This window comes from Bos grunniens, chromosome 24, assembly GCF_055505025.1.
Source record: "Bos grunniens cultivar Pamir isolate PY7600 chromosome 24, Bosgru_T2T1.0, whole genome shotgun sequence".
Lineage (NCBI taxonomy): Eukaryota > Metazoa > Chordata > Mammalia > Artiodactyla > Bovidae > Bos > Bos grunniens.
In genome coordinates, this window is record NC_141188.1 from 30,602,420 (window position 1) to 30,622,312 (window position 19,893).

The 19,893-nt window shown below is 41.3% G+C and overlaps 1 long non-coding RNA gene across 7 annotated transcripts in view; it reads left to right on the top strand.

Moving 5' to 3' along the window:
- Positions 1 to 1,752: 1,752 nt before the first annotated feature.
- LOC147345995 (uncharacterized) overlaps positions 1,753 to 19,893 on the top strand; it is a 272,600-nt gene continuing 254,459 nt past the window's right edge. For all 7 annotated transcript variants that reach the window (XR_015153434.1, XR_015153436.1, XR_015153435.1 and 4 more), the window contains exons 1-2: positions 1,753 to 2,047; positions 2,701 to 3,537. This is a non-coding gene — a long non-coding RNA (uncharacterized LOC147345995). The remainder of the gene's footprint in view (positions 2,048 to 2,700; positions 3,538 to 19,893) is intronic.

The following is a 19,893-nucleotide window of genomic DNA, read 5'->3' on the forward strand; positions in this document are numbered from 1 at the left end:
CAAAATACAAACCTGAAATTGATATAGCGAGCAGTGAGGATGTGGCTACCTGGGCCAGGCATACTTCATTCAGAGGGAACTGCCTTTTTAAAGGCCCCGAGGCAGCACTGTGCCTGTGACTTTTTAGAAGCAGCAGAGAGGCCAGAGTAGGTGGAATGAATGAGAAAAAAGTGGTAGAAGATACTCTCAGAGAAGCTAACCTAGAACTTGTAAGTTATAGGAAGGACTTTGGCTTTTACCTTGAATGATATGGGGAAGCCAGTGGGGGTTTTAAATAGTGCTATGGTCCTGATTTGGTCATGCTCCTGGCAGCCACATTATCTCCCCATGAAGCTGTCCATGATTTTAACTCCGATTTATTGATCCATCCTGGCTTCTCAGGGCTTCCCAAGTGGCAATAGTGGTAAAGAACCTGCCGGCCAAAGCAGGAGATGAAAGAGATGCAGGTTTGATTCCTGGATCAGGAAGATTCTCTGGAGAAGGAAATGGCAACCCAGTCCAGTATTCTTGCCTGGGAAATCCCATGGTCAGAGGAGTCTCATGGGCTATAGTCCACGGGTCATAAAAGAGTCAGAAATGTCTTAGCAACTAAACAACAACAATCTATGCACCTCTCTATCTCTCAGTTATTAAGAGGGCCTCTAACTCTGCAGGCTACTAATGCCAGAGTGAGTGCCCCTCTTCTGCAGGAATAGCCATTGGATAAAATGATTCAATCTGTTGTGATAATTTGGCATCACAGGACTCTGCCAAGGGACTGGCTTTTCTGATTGATTTGAAAGTAAATGTCTTCCCCTCCCTCACCATGGCATTTATTTTCCATAAATGGTCTGGGTTTGCCTCAGCATTCTTGCAACAGGGGGAGCCCATTATCCTGTGAGAATGTTCTCTCCCCTTTCACATTATCTCTTAATTATTGCCCTCTTTTCAATAGACAATGCCTTTAGGAATTTTCATGTAATTTTTTCCCCTCTGGTTCCTCTTCTGACTTGTAATGCCATGGGAGAGGATTTGGGTATTAACCCCAGAAAGTCCAGAATAATGAATCTTGTAGACAGTTGGCGCAGTTTCCAAGGAATCCTTTGGGAGGGGGCTGAGAGGCTGTGAGCAACCTACAAGGCAAAGGCTTGGGAACTAAAAAATTTGCATTGAAGCTTTGGAGGGAAAGGGGGAAAAACAATGGAAACCTCAAGGCTGGTAGAGAAGGGGGACGGGGGATTTAGCTTTTCCCACATGCCAGTCTCTTAAGACCATCCCTCTTATTTATTTATTTGGAAGAAAAGTTTTCATCCCTCTAACTAACAAAAATAGCCTTCGCTATGTAAATCCTGTGTGTATCGTTTAGTTGAGCCTATAGCTAGCCAGACGAAAACAATGACTGCAAAAAAACTGAAAACTCCCCTGATGCATCTTAATGGCTGTTTGTTAACTTCAAAGCTGACCATTTAAATGCTAACACCACGAAGCAAGTAATTCAAAACGTAAGCACCCAGTTTGAAACATTAGCATTTAATTATCTACCAGTTTTTGTTGTTGGTTTACAATGAAGGGCACATTCATCATAAGTGCATATATACACACACTTTAAAAAAAAAAACAACACTTTAGGACACAAGTTTATGTTTAGACACAAATGTTTTGTATTATTTATGAACCCACTAGACCCTAGGTTAAAGTTACCATTTTCTGCAAAGGAGAGGCACATACAAAACCAATTAAGAAGAGATTTCCACCCTTCACCCCTCCATGCATTTGGCTGTTAGCTCAAGGGATCCACAGAGTTCTGGTTGAATTTGTTATCAATATTTATTAACTACATTTGTGATATCACTGAACAAGGAACATTAGACTCTTAAGTGCAAATATTTCTGGCAATGAAAGAGTGGGCTGAAACCGCCCCCCCCCACCACCAATTCTTTGAAAATACAGGAGAAAAAAAAAGACCCAGAAATTCCTGGTGTCTTTCAACATAATATAAAGGTCACTGACAATAGCCTACCTGTAGATGCTGATGTGTGACATTTAAACTGAATACAGGGAAAGCATGGTAAGTATTAAAAAGAACTAGGTGCTTTTAAGATAATGCTGTTTACCAAATCATTTCTCTTTGGGAAAAAAAATCTACTGTTTCATTTTATGTTGCTTGAGAAATATACATATTGAGTGCCTTTGAGAATGTGAAGAATAGAATGTCTATTACTGATATTTAATCCACTGATTCATAAATAATATTTTTTAAAAGTGGCCTGAGCTGTCCAAACTGTCACCTGGGGAAATATTCTCTGGGAGATGTTTTCAGTTGTTATGTTTAGGTTAAAAAAAAAAAGTTGAGGTGTTTATATTAGAATAGTTGGAAAAAACCAAGTCATTTACAACATTTTTGCCCACATAAAGGACACAATGGGCTGGACTGATTTGATTTCTTTCTGTGAAATCAAATTGTTTAAGTGAATTTATGGAATTAATCCTGTATTAGCATTATGTTGTCAGAGTTGAATCTGAATCTGGGTGAGAGGTTCGTAAGGGTGGACTAAGTAGTAAGAACTCCCAACTGAACCCTCACCTCCATTAGGGCTCATGAAGAACTGCGGAGACCAGGTAGGTGAGTAGAATCTATGGGATGAGTGAAAGTAAAAGGAATAGGGAGAGCGGGATCTAGACTCCTGGATTCGCTGATCTGAATGATGGTCTTCTTTGTAGTTCTGGTATGGAACCTTTAATCAAAACCACCTGTCCTGACCAGGCATGAAAATATAGCTTGCATAAGTGTCTCACGAGAAGAGGTCCTGATAAAGGAACAGGAAACTAACAAGCTGCCACCAAAACCAAAGAGGCTAAAAGAGGTAGGAGACGCCAGCCCATGTGATGCCTGACTTCTCAGAAAGCCTTGAACTAGACTCCATCCTGACTGAGAGATGCGCTGAAGGGCTCTGAGTGGAGCCAAATACAGGCAGAGCAAGATGACTGCCCCAAGACAAACTGGAAACTAATTCCAAGACGTCAAGCCTGGAGGCAGAGCTGTCTTCTTGAGTTCTCTTACCCCAGGATCTCCCCTCAAGCACACCTTTGCAATAAGGGCTTTTGCTTTGTCAGTACAGTGCCTTTATCTCTTTGGATAATTCACTTCCGAGTGTTAGATAGGAGCCCACTCTTGGGTGCTCCTCCAGCAAGTCCAGAGGTGGAATCCGGCGCAGGTTCTTTGCCCTTTGAAGCAGTGATTTTCAATGGCTGCTGTGCATTGTATCTCATCACCTGATCCAGCCCACACATGAAGCCAGTTAGTCAGCATCTCATGGGCTAGACCCCTGGCTCATTTAGGGCGTCAGGATCCCCATGTGTTTCCAATGTGTAGCTGGGTTTGAGACTCGCGAGACCAGTGGGCGAGCTCGCACGATAGTGCGCTTACTCGCGAGACTCATAGGCTTTATAAGGTGACGGAACCACAACGGCAAGCTTGATTGCCCTTTCGATTCTCCAAGGACTCGGTGCGGGAGGAGGTGAGGCTGCGGCTGCTGCCATCTTCTGCCTACACGGGAGGTAAGTACTGACCACACGGGAATGCAGACAGTGAAGTAGTTTGGGGCAGCCTGTTTCACCTGCATAGAACAGGAAGAGTGTTTCCCCGGGTGGGTCTCCCACACAGCAGGGGTGGGAGCCAGGCCTCAGATCATCCATTATCCATTTCACTCTTAATCTAAGTGGCTAGAGGTACTGGGCAATGTCTCAGCACAAGTAACACCCATTCTTCTGAATTACAGAACGAAAAGCCATTCACACTTTTTACATTTCTAATGTGGCATCATGACCTAAATTGATGTGTTCTAATCCGTTTGAGTTTTCTTTTTTTTTTTTTTTTTTTTCTTGGCCTCTGTGTTTCAGCTAGTTTAGACCACAGGCTAGTGAGTAGAAGAATAATTCTGTGATGAGATATAATTTCTTTAGAAGACCCAGCCAGCACTGCAAATGTCACAGTCAGTTAAATGGGGTGTGGGGAGGGAAAACTAACACAGTGTAATGTAGCATAAGTATTGATGGTTCAGTGTGTTTTCACTTGAACCTTGTATACAACATTGTAAGACTTCACCCATTTTACAGATAAGATCTTTGAGTTTAGAAATTTAACTAGGTGGGGCAGCTGGGAAAGTTTAAAGGCTATCAGACAATATTAAAACAATTGACTTGTGGATTAACTGGAAAGAGGTCATTGCTAGTTAACTATTGGGGTTTTCTCTTGCTTTCAGTATTATTCAACCCAAAGCTGCAAGTCATTTAATATTTTGGAAAACAGATTATAGTTAGCTGGAATGATGGTCCAAGAGCAGGAAAATTCACGTACTTGTACATTAAAGAAAATTAACCATTATAAAAATAGGGCTGAGAGAAGTCTGAAAATGGCAATTCATATTAAAAAATTCTGATATTGCTTGAGTCCTTCAATCAACAGGAGTTATCAGAGCAAATAATGGCATTTTAGGCCGTTTTGAGATGTAATGCATGTTAAAACTTGTAGAGGCACACACAACTTTTGCATGGTGACTAGCCCAATATACATGTTAAGTTAGCATCAGGTGTTGTAACTGAGTCCGCTTTTAATTAGGTAAAGTCCCTGCATTGAATAAGACTCACACCTTGATGCCACATGCCAAACATTAACTACATGCTTTATAGAGATAATCTCTTATCCTAACTATAACCTGGGCTTCCCTGGTGGCACAGTGGTAAAGAATCTGCCTGCAATCCATGAGACACAGTTTCAGTCCCTGGGTCAGGAAGATCCCCTGGAGAAGGAAATGGCAAGCCACTCCATTATTCTTGCCTGGGAAATCCCATGGACAGAGGAACCTGGCGGGCTATATTCTGTGGGTTTGCAAAAGAGAAAAACATGACTTAGTGACTAAACAGCTACTATCACCTAGTGATGAGGGACTAATCTAATTCCCATTTTAGAGATGGGAAAAGAGAGCTGCAGAGATGTTAAGAACATTGTAACAAGTCATTCAGATGGCAAGTTGTGGAGCTGGGTTTCAAACCTGGGCATTGAGACTTCAGGAGTTTGGTCATCCCTAAAGTTGGGTCATTTTGAATGTTCAGATTCCAGAATGTGTTATGTGCTGTGAACAAATACATGACTTCTGTCTGGTTTCTGTGTTTACTTATACTACTACAAATTAGCATGATAATGAAAATGTGAATATTTTAATTTAGTGAATGGGGCCCTAGTGGACTAAAAGACTTAGCTTCCAAACATTCATAAAGGTAAGTTTTATCCAATAGTACTTGACCTGGTATTTTCACATTATTTTCTGTGTTTCAGAACCAAGAAATCTTTCCTTCCCTGTTCAGAAATAATATACACATACTCGCATACGTATGACCTTTTTGATTGCTTCTCCTGTTGGATATACTGTCAGTGTGCCCTTCTCAAGTCTATGAGAGTTTCAGAAAGATTGTTTTTAATTTCAGCTTCAAGTGAAATGATGCACTAGGGAACCCTGAGTCCTTTCCATCTCACCTAATCCTTCCCCCGTCAAAGTTTGCTTTTGACTCCTACATCCAGGCGATGTTCGAGGCACGACGTTGACAGTGTTGAACAGAAGGCAGCCATCCCTGCCCTTGAACTCGAATTCTGTTTCTGCCTTCTCCCGCTTTAGACTTTCACTCATCTCTAACCATAGTTGGTGATTTAAAAGAAAACAAAACCAACAAACTTTGTTCTTGGTCTACAATTTTTCTAGTAGTAGACACACTTGTGTAGTATAACTTCACCTATTCTGTTAAAGACATTGTAGGCAATTCTGGTTTAAGACTGTCTCTGAATTTGGTCTCCTTTGGAAATATTCCATCTTTGGGGGATTTAAACGCAGTCAGGTTTGGGTTCTCCCCTTCATCCTTCTGCTCGATACTTGTAGCTTCCCAAATAGCTGCACACTTGCAATGTGCTTTGGGAGGAACTGAATCTAAGACCCACGTATGAGAAGAGTGGATTATCAGGGGCGAGAAATTCTAGACTGAGACTCATCACAGAATCAGGCCAAATGGAATTAAAATCTTCATATTGTACACTTTTGTTGAGCTTCGTCATTTTGTGGCTAAAAACTTTCTAATAGTGTCTTTTCTGTAGTGTGTGGATGTACAAAAATTGATGCTAATTTTAGGGGGAAGATGTAGTGAAATCCACTCTGGGATTTCATACTTGGAATTATTACAGTGGAATGGCATTCCACAAACTCCTCAGCAGACATGAGTCACTGGTATAACACAACGTCTTCTGCTGATAAAATTTAAATTTTTTTCTAAATCTAATAACATAAGATAGTAGGAACTTTAATATTTTACTGTGTAATGAAATCTATTTGTAATTCTTTTTCAAGCCGTTATGCAAACCGTCGATGTGACCTAAGTGTGATTTGAGAGCAGCCTTTTTATAGTTAACATCACTGATGCTATAAGAGAAAAAGCCTGGAGCAGCAGCAGGTTGAATTATTAGTGTAGTGGGGATAAAGGATCATATAATTTGAAATACATAACTCTTGTGGAATTTTTGTTTGAGTGTTTTCCCCCTTATGCAGTCCTTCCAACTTTATGACTTGGCTGTGCGGTGACAGCAGACAGAGTCTGCTCAGCTCTGCTGGGAACCTTCTGAGAGATGCAGGTTGGAATCCTCCCATTAAGAGGGGAAGAAGCTGGCCCCTCACTCCAGCTGGTTGAGTATGGCCTAGGGAGCACAAACTGTGGCCTCTCCAGCTTGCACCCTTGACCTCCAGGGATGAGGGAAGCTCTCATTATGTCTGGGAGTTGTTTGTAGATGACCCCTCAGTAGTAGGTGACTGCATGTGGGCAGGGCACCAATGAGCCAATTACAATAAGTCCTCTACATACAAATAGAGCTTAAGTTTGAAAAAGTTAGCCCAGGTACCCAACTAACACAATTGACTACATAGTACCGAAATAGGTTTGTAATACTTCTTGTAAAAATAATACATGAAAAACAAAACATTTTAAATCTTACAGTACCTTGGAAAGTTCAGTAGTAGATACAACAGCTGGCATACAGGCGCTGGTACCAAGTGAACAGGCAGGAAGAGTTACTGACTAGAGGAGGGAGTCAGAGTGGGAGATGGTAGAGCTGCAGGATTGTTAGCAATAGGGGATGGAGACAAGCTGCAATGTCACTCACGCCTGATGTTGATGGAATGTGCATTTCCATCTTTAAAAGTTTGCAACTTGAAGGTTTGTATGTAGGGGACTTACTATAGTCAAATCAGTTATTCAATAATGAATACTTAATAGTACCCACCAGCAAACTGAATGGACTGGAATGGGTGAATTTAACTCAGATGACCATTATATCTACTACTGCGGGCAGGAATCCCTCAGAAGAAATGGAGTGGCCATCATGGTCAACAGAAGAGTCCGAAATGCAGTACTTGGATGCAATCCCCACAACGACAGAATGATCTCTGTTCGTTTCCAAGGCAAACCATTCAATATCACAGTAATCCAAGTCTATGCCCTGACCAGTAACACTGAAGAAGCTGAAGTTGAACGGATCTATGAAGACCTACAAGACCTTTTAGAACTAACACCCAAAAAAGATGTCCTTTTCATTATAGGGGATTGGAATGCAAAAGTAGGAAGTCAAGAAACACCTGGAGTAACAGGCAAATTTGGCCTTGGAATACGGAATGAGGCAGGGCAAAGACTAATAGAGTTTTGCCAAGAAAATGCACTGGTCATAACAAACACCCTCTCCAACAACACAAGAGAAGACTCTACACATGGACATCACCAGATGGTCAACACTGAAATCAGATTGATTATATTCTTTGCAGCCAAAGATGGAGAAGCTCTATACAGTCAGCAAAAACAAGACCAGGAGCTGACTGTGGCTCAGACCATGAACTCCTTATTGCCAAATTCAGACTTAAATTGAAGAAAGTAGGGAAAACCACTAGACCATTCAGGTATGACCTAAATCCCTTATGATTATACAGTGGAAGTGAGAAATAGATTTAAGGGCCTAGATCTGATAGAGTGCCTGATGAACTATGGAATGAGGTTCGTGACATTGTACAGGAGACAGGGATCAAGACCATTCCCATAGAAAAGACATGCAAAAAAGCAAAATGGCTGTCTGAGGAGGCCTTACAAATAGCTGTGAAAAGAAGAGAAGCGAAAAGCAAAGGAGAAAAGGAAAGATATAAACATCTGAATGCAGAGTTCCAAAGAATAGCAAGAAGAGATAAGAAAGCCTCCTTCAGCGATCAATGCAAAGAAATAGAGGAAAACAACAGAATGGGAAAGACTAGGAATCTCTTCAAGAAAATCAGAGATACCAAAGGAACATTTCATGCAAAGATGAGCTCGATAAAGAACAGAAATGGTATGGACCTGACAGAAGCAGAAGATACTAAGAAGAGATGGCAAGAATACACAGAGGAACTGTACAAAAAAGATCTTCATGACCCAGATAATCACAATGGTGTGATCACTGACCTAGAGCCAGACATCCTGGAATGTGAAGTCAAGTGGGCCTTAGAAAGCATCACTATGAACAAAGCTAGTGGAGGTGATGGAATTCCAGTTGAGCTATTCCAAATCCTGAAAGATGATGCTGTGAAAGTGCTTCACTCAATATGCCAGCAAATGTGGAAAACTCAGCAGTGGCCACAGGACTGGAAAAGGTTAGTTTTCATTCCAATCCCAAAGAAAGGCAATGCCAAAGAATGCTCAAACTACTGCACAATTGCACTCATCTCTCACGCTAGTAAAGTAATGCTCAAAATTCTCCAAGCCAGGCTTCAGCAGTATGTGAACTGTGAACTTCCTGATGTTCAAGCTGGTTTTAGAAAAGGCAGAGGAACCAGAGATCAAATTGCCAACATCCGCTGGATCATAGAAAAAGCAAGAGAGTTCCAGAAAAACATCTATTTCTGCTTTATTGACTATGCCAAAGCCTTTGACTGTGTGGATCACAATAAACTGTGGAAAATTCTGAAAGAGATGGGAATACCAGACCACCTGACCTGCTTCTTGAGAAATTTGTATGCAGGTCAGGAAGCAACAGTTCAAACTGGACATGGAACAACAGACTGGTTCCAAATAGGAAAAGGAGTTTGTCAAGACTGTATGTTGTCACCCTGTTTATTTAACTTATATGCAGAGTACATCATGAGAAATGCTGGACTGGAAGAAACACAAACTGGAATCAAGATTGCCAGGAGAAATATCAATAACCTCAGATATGCAGATAACACCACCCTTATGGCAGAAAGTGAAGAGGAACTCAAAAGCCTCTTGATGAAAGTGAAAGTGGAGAATGAAAAAGTCGGCTTAAAGCTCAACATTCAGAAAACAAAGATCATGGCATCCGGTCCCATAACTTCATGGGAAATAGATGGGGAAACAGTGGCAGACTTTATTTTTCTGGGCTCCAAAATCACTACAGATGGTGACTGCAGCCATGAAATTAAAAGACGCTTACTCCTTGGAAGGAGGGTTATGACCAACCTAGATAGCATATCCAAAAGCAGAGACATTCCTTTGCCAACAAAGGTTCGTCTAGTCAAGGCTATGGTTTTTCCAGTGGTCATGTATGGATGTGAGAGTTGGACTGTGAAGAAGGCTGAGTGCCGAAGAATTGATGCTTTTGAACTGTGATGTTGGAGAAGACTCTCGAGAGTCCCTTGGACTGCAAGGAGATCCAACCAGTCCTTTCTGAAGGAGATCAGCCCTGGGATTTCTTTGGAAGGAATGATGCTAAAGCTCAAACTCTAGTGCTTTGGCCACATCATGAGAAGAGTTGACTCATTGGAAAAGACTCTGATGCTGGGAGGGATTGGAGGCAGGAGGAGAAGGGGACGACAGAGGATGAGATGGCTGGATGGCATCACTGACTCTATGGACATGAGTCTGGGTGAACTCTGGGAGTTGGTGATGGACAGGGAGGCCTGGCGTGCTGCGATTCATGGGGTCACAAAAAGTCGGACACAACTGAGCGACTGATCTGATCTGATACATAAGTTACTAATATCAGTTTGTTAGGCCTGCTATAATAAAATACTGCAGCCTGGGTGACTTAAACAAGAGACACTTACTTTCTCACTGTTTTAGGGGCTGTAAGCCCAAGATGAAAGTGTTTGCTGAGTTGACTTTGCTGAGGCCTTGCTCCTTGGTGTGCAGGTGGCTGTTTTCTCACTGTTCTCATGTGGTTTTTCATTCTGTGCCCAAGAATCCCTAGTGTCTCTCCCATCCCTAATCTCCTAGAAGGGCACCAGTCAGATGGGATTAGGACCTACCCTAAAGGGTTTATCTTACCTTAATTACCACCTTTAAGACTCTGTTTCTAATTAGTGTCACATTCTGAAGTACTGGGAGTTAGGACGTCAGCATATGAATTTTGGGGGGAACACAATTCAGTCCATAACAACTATCAGATGCATAAGAGAAGCACAGGGTTATCCAGATCTTAGAGGAGTTGGTGTAATTGGGTCACTACTGAAAGATATTGGTCACTTTCCTGAGCAGTGGGCAATTTTTAAAAATTTCTCTTGAGGGTGTTGAAGATTAAGCATAATTTTATGTACTGAGAGGCAGATTTTCTAGCTCTCTTCTGTTTTTGGAACTCATACCCCTGAGTAGAAAATTGGCAGATTTTTCAAATAAGAAACTAAACACTGTAGGGAATAGAATATTGATACTTGGAGTTTCTCCAAAGAAAAATCCAGTTGCTATCCTCATTATCTTACAAGTAGTAGCTAGTCTCAAAAAGTACTCAAAACCCAGACTATCAGATTAGATTTTTAGTGCCTCATTCTACAGTGTCCACAGATAGCAAAGGACCATGAGATAATTAAGAAAATCTAACAGGAAGACCCAAAACAAAATACAAGAGAAAATTGGCTTATCCGGTAGCTCAACTGGTAAAGAATCCACCAGCAATGCAGGAGAGCCCAGTTCAGTTCCTCAGTTGGGAAGATCCCCTGGAGAAGGGAATGGCTACCCATGCCCTTGCCTGGATCCCCATGGACAGAGGAGCCTGGTGGGCTACAGTCCATGGGGTCGCAAAGAGTCCGACATGACTGAGTGAACTAAGCACAGTAGGCAATGCAGACAGCACTTTAAAAAATGTATAAAAATATCTGAAAGATCAGAGGCTTATAAGTCAATGTTGAAAAAAATCCTGAAATAAAAAGTTGAAATGAGAATGATCAAAAAATGAAATGCACAATAGGATAGAAATGATGGGACAGTTAACAAATCAGTCAGGACTTAGAATATCTACTAGTCTATAAATAGAGAACAGAGGAAAAAAACAGAAAATTTTCAAAGCAATAGGAGAACTTGCAGACAGTAAAGGGCCCACAGAGTACCCAGTACAATGAATAAAGAGACTCCCATGAAGAGATGCTATCTCAAAGCAGTAACGATGAGAAATGTTCTCTTGGTATCTCTAATTTTCTTGAAGAGATCTCTAGTCTTTCCCATTCTGTTGTTTTCCTTTCTTTCTTTCCATTGATCACCGAGGAAGGCTTTCTTATCTCTCCTTGCTATTCTTTGAAACTCTGCGTTCAAATAGGTATATATTTCCTTTTCTCCTTTGCCTTTAGCTTCTCTTATTTTCTCAGCTATTTGTAAGGCTTCCTCAGACAACCATTTTGCCTTTCTTTTTCTTGGGGATGATCTTGGCATGGACCTAACAGAAGCAGAAGATACAAGAAGAGGTGGCAAGAATACACAGAAGAACTATAAGAAAAGATCTTCATGACCCAGATAACCACGATGGTGTGATCACTCACCTAGAGCCAGACATTCTGGAATGTGAAGTCAAATGAACTTTAGGAAGCATCAATACAAACAAAGCTAGTGGAGGTGATGGAAGTGAAGTCGCTCAGTCGTGTCCGACTCTTTGCGACCCTGTGGACTGTAGTCCACCAGGCTCCTCTGTCCATGGGGTTCTCCAGGCAAGAATACTGGAGTGGGTTGCCATTTCCTTCTCCAGGAAATCCAGTTGAGCTATTTCAAATCCTAAAAGATGATGCTGTGAAAGTGCTGCACTCAGTATGCCAGCAAATCTGGAAAACACGGCAGTGGCCACAGGACTAGAAAAGTTCAGTTTTCATTCCAATCCCAAAGAAAAGCAATGCCAAAGAACACTCAAACTACCACAGGATTGCACTCATCTCACATGCTAGCAAAGTAATACTCAAAATCTTCCAAGCCTGGCTTCAGTAGTGCGTGAACTGTGAACTTTCATATGTTCAAGCTGGATTTAGAAAAGGCGGAGGAACCAGAGATCAAATTGCTAACATCCGTTGGATCATCAAAAAAACAAGAGAGTTCCAGAAAAACATCTGCTTTATTGATTATGCCAAAGCCTTTGACTGTGTAGATGACAACAAACTGTGGAAAATTCTTCAAGAAATGGGAATACCAGACCACCTTACCTGCCTCCTGAGAAATCTGTGTGCAGGTCAGGAAGCAACAGTTAGAACTGGACGTGGAACAACAGACTAGTTTCAAATCAGGAAAGGAGTACAAGGCTGTATATTGTCACTCTGCTTATCTAACTTAGATGCAGAGTACATCATGGGAAATGCTGGGCTAGGTGAAGCACAAGCTGGAATCAAGATTGCAGGAAGTATCAATAGCCTCAGATATGCAGATGACACCACCCTTGTGGCAGAAATTGAAGAGGAACTAATGGGCTTCTTAATGAAGGTGAAAGAAGAGAGAGAAAAAGTTGGCTTAAAACTCAGCATTCAGAAAACTAAGATCATGGCATCTGGTCCCATCACTTCAAGGAAAATAGATGGAGAAACAATGGAAACAGTGACAGACTATCAAATCACTGCAGATGGTGACTGCAGCCATGAAATTAAAAGATGCTTGCTCCTCAGAAGGAAAGCTATTACCAACCTAGATAGCATATTAAAAAGCAGAGACATTACTTTGTCGACAAAGGTCTGTGGTCAAAGCTATGGTTTTTCCGGTGGTCATGTATGAATGTGAGAGTTGTACTGTAAAGAAAGCTGAGCACTGAAGAATTGATGCTTTTGAACTGTGGTATTGGAGAAGGCTCTTGAGAGTCCCTTGAGCTGCAAGGAGATCAAACCAGTCAGTCCTAAAGGAAATCAGTCCTGAATATTCATTGGAAGGACTGATGCTGAAGCTGAAACTCCAATACTTTGGCCACCTGATATGAAGAACCGACTCATTTGAAAGACCCTGATGCTGGGAAAGATTGAAGGCCAGAGAAGGGGACGACAGAGGATGAGACAGTTGGATGGTATCACTGACTCGATGGACATGAGCTTGAGCAACGTCTCGGAGTTGGTGATGAACAGGGAGGACTGGCGTGCTGCAGTCCATGGGGTTACAAGAGTCGGACACCACTGAGCAACTGAACTGACTGATGAGAACTTGTAGAAAGAAAACTAACGGTGAATAAACTGGAAGAAAATGTGGCATTGAACCCTGGAAGGTAGAAACTACTAGAGTGATCCCTTTTAATTCTGATGAAAAATGGTTTTTAACCTGGAATTCAATTCTAAGCACAAACTGACAAAGTGAAAGGGAAGCCATTTGCGATTATGGGAGAACCCAAAGCACTTGCCTCTCCTATAATCCTTCTCAGGAAGCTGCTGAAGTAAACCTAGAAGACTTCAAGGTGGAGGATCAGGAAAGAATGCCTCCAACACAGTGGAAGAATGTGATAGAGAAAGCAGCCAGGAGAAAGTTCTCTAGACAAAGATGAAACTGATAGTTTACCTGATATATTTGTATAGAAAGTATTACTGAGATTTTCCTGAGCTCTTGGAATATTGAATGATTATTGCCTCTAAAGTAGAAAAAATACACAAATGTTGCTGTAAATTATTGATTTAAAAACACCTACATTTACACAGTCATCGTAATTTAAAAAATATTGATTTATCTAAATACTGAGATAAAATCTCATTTGTAACATGAGGCAGAAGGAACTAGAGATAGTAGTTTAAGAGAACTAAATCCTCATCCTTATGAAAGGAATGTCTAAAATTGGTAAATTAAGAAATAGAAATCTGGGCATCTTATTCAGTAATATGGAGATAAATGGCATAAAAATTTGCTAAAATATAGCCAAGTGGTTGTGATGCAGCCAGGAAACTGCTATTTTTATAAAGTTTTCATATTACTTTTTTGGGAACTATATATAATAAAAACATATAACACTAATAAGATAAAATCAAGTAGAAATTATGTGTACATATTTAAAAATGCATAGTTTAATAATCAGTTCATTTAAAATATACATCTTGATGTATATAGATTTTAAGAATATATAGCTTTATGTACATGAAGATATGTTAACATGTTATATTTATTTTTGCCAGCACTATACTAAGCATTTTATATCACCTTATTACCCCATTATAAAGACTGACGATCTGAACGTATGTGAGTATATGTCTTGCCCAAAGCCACGTAGCTAGTGTGTAGTGCAGCGGTTCTCCAACTTTAGGGATCATCTGAATGACCTAAAAGACTTGCTGAAACACACACGGCTGGGTCTAACCCTCAGATTGTTACACTGATCTGGGAAGGGGCCAAAACAAAACAAAAGATCCCAGGTGATGCTGATACTGCTGGTCCAGGGATCGAATTTGAAAATGGTTGAAGTGGTTATTGGGAAGTAAAAGTGGGTGTCTCCAACTCCAGTCACTCACATACTGCTCCTTATCTAAAGCCACACAGAATAGGGGGTATTGGCTGAATTGACACATAAGCTGAGGGAAGAATTTGCCCCAGAGAACTGTCGTGGAGTGAACAGAGACGTTTTAAAACAGACTCTTAGGCCAAATACGTTAAGTGGCACAGACTTCTGAACATCATAAAAATGGTTTGACCTCATTCCTAAATAGAAGTTAGGTATTTTAGGGAATTCCCTGGTGGTCCAGTGGTTAGGACTCTGTGCTTACACTGTTGGGAGCCCAAGTTCAGTCCCTTGTCAGGGAACTAAGATCCTACAAGCTGCCTGGCACAGCCAAAAAGAGTAAAAAAAACAACACCCAGCTATTTTAGCAGACAGTACTGATGGGAAAAATTCTAACTGGCTCAAGTGAATTATGATTCTGTTGTACCAGTTGCTAGTGATTGTTTACCTTGAGGCATGTGACACAGTTCTGGCCAATGAGATCTAAAAGGAGGTCTGATGGTGGATTTCTGGGGAAGATTCTTAGCAAGACACTTTAAAGAAGAGATGCTATCATGTCTGGTTCTGATGTCTACAACAGTGGCAACAATTTGTGCCCAGGAGAGAGAGTTGTTCTCAAGACCAAGCTGCAGTCTTATTCAAAAGTTGGGCAGAAAGATGAATTCTTGGTGATACTGAGGGAACTGCTGAATTAAGCAAACATGGAACTGTCTACATCTGGATATTTTTGACACGTGAGAAGAAATTTTCTCACTCTTTTAGACAGCCAATTTAGGTGCCTACATCTGTAGGCATCCCAAATGACAGGTGAGAAGTATATACAGATATGTCTGAAAGAACTGGAACGTTAGTGAAAGACAGAATGAGGAGCAATTTGGTGGGAGGGTTGGGGAGCGGAAACAAGAAAGGAGGAAGTTCAGTCAGAGCAGCAATGCCTGCTGGAAGGAACAGCATTTCCTGGTACAGCGGGAGTCTAGATGTAACACCCTTCTTCCTCCCCACCATGGACCTAGCTTCCCCTGAATACCTGTGCCTTCTGAAAAGGAGGGGCAAATAATACTGTAACTCAAGATAATATTACAACATTGCTGTTGTTCAGTTGCTCAGTCATGTCCAACTTTGCATTCTCCTCTGTCCATGAGATTTCCCAGGCAAGAATACTGGAGTGTGTTGCCATTTCCTTCTCCAGGGGGACCTTCCTGACCCAGGGATCAAAACTGTGTCCTCTGTATTGACAGGCAGATTCTTTACCGTCTGAGCCATTAGGGAAGCCCAGTATTATTACAGCATAATAACACTAGATGCAGTGTTATAATGAAACATTATTTTAATACTCTAATGTACGTTATAATACATAACAGTTGAGATATTTCTGTGGAGGGAGTTAACTGATCTAGAGAGTTACCTGCTATGTGGACCATTTGTCATAGGTAGCCTATTCTGCTAATTACTTATTATCATGTAACAAACCATTCTCAAATTTAATGGCTTAAAATAACAAACAGTTAAATGACTCATGACTCTGTGGGTCAGCAGTTTAGGCTGGCCCCAGCTGGGTGGTTCTGATATTGGCTGGGCTGCCTCACACATCTCTGGGGAACTGCAGGCCACTTGGGTGGCCCTGCTCCTGGGAGTTGGCCAGCTGTCACCTGGGCTGACAGGGGTGACTGGTCATGTGATCCCTCAGATCCCAGCCCTTAGCTGGGCTTTTGCTCCTGTTTGTAGAGGGCAGGTAAGCACATGTCACCTTGGCTATATTTTGTTTGCCAAAGCAAGTTGTGAGGTGAGTCCAGATTAACAGGCCAGGGAAATAGATTCCATCTGTTACTGAAAATGTCATGGATAAAGGAAGAGGGGGCTGGAGAGACGATACCGTGTCCACAAATGGTCTGCCACACATTTCTAGTGGAAAACTGAGGCGGGAACCATCTGAGAGATGGGCAAGAAGCAGTTACTGCAGAGGTGTGGGCAAATGCTGATTGTATGGGAGACAAAATACCCATGGGGTCATGGATCACAGTCAGCTTCAAACTTCTGAAGGGCTGGGGCAGCATCTGGGCAGTAACAGCTGTGTCTGGCAGAGGCACATCCCTATGAGAGGACAGGTGGCTGAGGCTGCGCTAAGGTATCTTGTCAGGAAGTCAGGAGAAGGGGTTAAAATTCAAACTAAAACTTCAGCGCTCTTACTCTGTTTCTTAGAGGAAAGGTGAATTGTAACACATGAAACATAAATGAACATGTAACACAAGAACATGAATGAGTATTGTTTTGAGTAACACTCAACAGCAATTTCCAAAGAAACATGAGGAGACTGTGCCAAGGGAGTGGTGGGATAGTGGACTATGGCTGCGTTAGAATGGCTGGGAGCCATGGTGATTTCAGCATCAATGTGTCACATTTATATCTGCCGCTTGTCTGATAGAGACATAGCAACTGTGTTCAGATGCTGCCTGCCAGGCTTCTCTGTCCGTGGGATTTCCCGAGCAAGAATAATTGGAGTGGACTGCCGTTTCCTCCTCCCGGGGATCTTCCCGATTCGGGGATTGAACCTGCGTTTCCTGCATTAGCAGGTGAATTCTTTACCACTAGTGCCACCGGGGAGGCCCAGAGGCATAGCGATTGCTCATAGGAAATAGCACAGTTCTGATGCTAACCTGGAGTCCTCTTCAGATGGGTTAATCACGTGCAGCCCAGGCTTGCGTCTGTCCAGGACCTGCCTGGACTCTCCTTGTTGGCCCTCCTGGCTCCAGGTTACCCCCTCTTCAGGAGTCTCTGCTCTTCTATATCCATGACATTTGCTTGGAAACAGCAGTTGCTGGACTTCAGACTCTTTCCAAATGGTATTGATTTCTCAGACACCTTAAGCTGAAGATTCTGAAATTCATACTTTAAGTACAAGGTTGACATTTTATGTTCCAGTAATCTCTGTTTTCTGATCAGCATATATCTGTGGGGCCAAAACTGAGGGAGCTGGTCTCTCCTATAATGTGTCCTCCCTAGGATTGTATTTCCACGTGAGGATGGTGCCGCCATGATTTGGGCTCTGTCCTGATGTTTCCTGTATACACAGCAATAAATTGGAAGTGTTCTGGAGTTGACCTTAGTCTTGGATGTCTGGAGAGAGGCTCCCTTGGGAAGGCCTTGACTGCCTCCTTCACTGTGCAAAATCACTGACTGTTTACATCAGCTTGTCAAACATGATTTTACTTTCTTCACTTCTTTATTCTCCTGTTTAACTATATTGTCCAGTAGGGGTTACACTTAGAATTTAGTTGGTGTAGCTAACATATATGAACTGATAAAATAATTCCAAGCTGATTACCTTGCCGGTATTGATGGAAAAGCGTGGCCGGGGAACAACATAGGGCATTTTCCTTGTAGGAAGACTAATACATGAACAGTGCATGGGAAAATGGATGGGGCAAGAGGGCAGGGAGAACATTCTAGACAAATCTTCAACTTAAAGACTAAAAATAATGTCTTTAAATTTTTTTAATGTGTACATACATGTAAAATTCAAACTAAAACTTCAGCGCTCTGACTGTTTCTTAGAGGAAAGGTGAATTGTAACACATGAAACATAAAACACTCCTAGACTAATAGAAAAGATTAATAACTTAGATTTTTTTTAACCATAAAAGCAAAAGTTTCTGTGCACAAAAGTTTTTCAAATAGTAAATTATTTTCTAAGCATTCAGTAAATATTCCTTGGTGTTAAAAATGATTCAGGCTTGATTCAGGCTGTCCTATTTTATGACAGGGTAAATTTTGAGAGATGGCATTTAGGGAGAACCTTTAATCAGCAATCATCATTTTATGTTTTGAATTGAGTCATATCCTGTTTCAGAAGTTCCAGGAACGTAGTTCATGAATGTGGATTATGTGTGAAAATTTTGTAGGGGGAACATATTTGTGTTAGAATATATACTTAGATCGATGGATAGACAGATGACATACAGATAGATACAAGCTCATCTCAGCAAACCCCTAGGATAGTGGCAAAAGAGGGTCAGCGAAGAATGTTAAATTTCCCTGGGCAGTTAATGAGGGGTTGGGGGGTGCTGAGATAGTGCTCAGAGAAATTAGCCTGTGTTAAGTAAGGCTAATACATCAGGTTTCCCAGAGTATGACAAGATGAATGGGGTGGCCCTACTCTGGCAGAAGCTTCAATACTGTTTTGAGTCTTCTGTGATGTGGTCCCAGGACTTTCAACATTGTGGGTTTATATCTTCAGGCAACCAAAGGAGGACTGTCTGCAGCATGGGATGTTCACGCAGTCCTTTCCCCAGTTCTGCTTGTTCAGAGCCCCCTGCCCATCTCCTTTCCTCTTCTTTCTACATCTTTTTGTTTTTCTGTTAAATTTGGGGAGTGGGTGGTGGATAACCATAAATATCATCTTAAAAAGCCAGAAATCTCTACTTTTATCTTGATCCTTTTCTATAAACAAACAAAAGCTTACTGTTTACTGAGAAGAGAGTGAAGGAATTTAATTAGTATTTTGAAATTCAAATCAAGGTTATCAGCACTCAAAATATGACAAATGTTATAAAAGACTTGTGTTAAGATACAAAAGCATAGTCTTTGCAGTAAAACTTCCTTTTATCTTTCTCTGCTCTTGATTTCCTAAACTGATTTATGTTTTAACTTAGTCTCTAGTTTTTACCCTCAATCTAGAGATCATCTTTCATCTTTATTCAGCAAAGAGTACCTTTTGCATGACTTGACGTAACCCTTTACAATCTTACCATCAGTAAATTATCAGTTTCTCTGAATGTGCTATTTTTAAATATTTCACTTACTTTAAAATTCCAAAAGTTTATTATGTTATACAGAAGTTTATATTTGCCATGAAGTATCACTATATGAAAAGTTATATTTTTTAAACTTTAGAAAGTTTTATACATTTGTTTATACATTTCAGGGCTTCCTTGGTAGCTCAGATGGTAAAAAAAAAAATCCACCTGCATTGTGGGAGACCTGGGTTCCATCCCTGGGTTGGGAAGATCCCCTGGAGAAGGAAATCACTACTCACTCCAGTATTCTTGCCTGGAGAATTCTATAGACAGAGGAGCCTGGCTGCAGTCCATGGGGTCACAAACAGCTGGACATGACTGAGCAACTTTCACTTTATACATTTCAAGTATCTTCCAGTTTTGTTTGCAGTTTATTTGGTTACTAGGGCTCTTGTTTATGAAGTC